Source organism: Mixophyes fleayi, chromosome 3 (genome assembly GCF_038048845.1).
Source record: "Mixophyes fleayi isolate aMixFle1 chromosome 3, aMixFle1.hap1, whole genome shotgun sequence".
NCBI classification, from domain to species: Eukaryota; Metazoa; Chordata; class Amphibia; order Anura; family Limnodynastidae; genus Mixophyes; species Mixophyes fleayi.
Genome location: NC_134404.1, coordinates 106,139,145 through 106,140,500, shown reverse-complemented (window position 1 = coordinate 106,140,500; position 1,356 = coordinate 106,139,145).

Here is a 1,356-nt window from a genome sequence, read left to right as displayed (position 1 = left end):
AAAAAATATATATAGAAAAACAAAACAATGGACTGGTAGTTGAAAAAAAAAGTCCCAAATCTTCAACCAGCCAGGAGTGCAGTGTGCTATGTATTTTATAAAGTGCCCATGTACTGTTAATTCTACTTTAACCCAAGTATAATGGCTTTATAGCTTTTTTTTCTCTTTTCATTCACTATCTATGTTACAAAATTGCATCCACGTTACAACAGAAAGAGAATGAAGTCAGTTGGTAAAATGAAGATCTAATGGCGACAGTGCTTCCAGCAATGTGTTTTCCAGGATCCAGTTAACGCGAGTTATTTCTAAGCACATATCCAAGAATTATGAGCCCTCTTCTTCTGCTGGTGTGTTATTTCAGAAAACCATGTCTTTATCTAGAAAAATAAAGGAATACATATATGTGCTTTAACATGGTCAAGGTCAAATTCTTAAAATGTACATAAAACATTATTAAATACACAGGGCATTCTAGATAGAGATCACTGAAAACAGTATCTGAAAAATATCCCCATTAGACATTGTAACTAAAGCTCTGGGGTTAAAAATCTAGGCAAACGTTGGCTTGTAACAGAAGGTCACAATGATTATCCTTTGTGTTGCCTTTTTAAATTATCTCAGGCATATCAATCGGCATGGCAAGCCTCGCTTTTTCTAGTCTAAAAGCCATACTCTGGATCACAGTGGGTGCTGCAAGCTGTATTTCAAACACACAATACAGACGTGTTTAATGACAAATAGCGAAATGTGACAGCAAGCTTAAACACATGAAAACACTTGCTTAAACCCAATAAGTGGGAAGAAAATTAAAAAAAGAAAAAACTGAAATCTCCCTGAAGAATGTCATGTGATAATCCTTATGTAGTCAGCTTACAGTTCACTGCAGACCAGCAAGATGCTGATAACTCAGCTAGAGATGCTGATGGCAGGACCCCATCGCTGCCTGACAGTGCAACTGTTAATACCACCCTGTGCTATGCTAGTCTCAAGTTATTTAACCCTGTCCATCCTACACCGTGAAAGAGCCCAGGTTGATTTCTGTACAGACTGGAATGAATAAACATGGCTTGTTATACATGCCCCATATAGGGTTGGAGGCAGGTGTTAAAGGAAAAAAAACAAATGGAAGAAAAATAAAATAGTAAATCACATTTATTGTGACATACTGATAACTTTGAAAGCAAAAACATCATGCTAATAATGGACACTGTATCTGCAAAATTAAGAGATGGATAAATTGTCAACATGTACATTTTAATGTGTGTAAAGTTATTCAGACACACAAATCATTTAAACACATCATAGCTGAAACCAGAGTGCCATGTTAGACTTACATGAGAAATGAAGCCAAACATA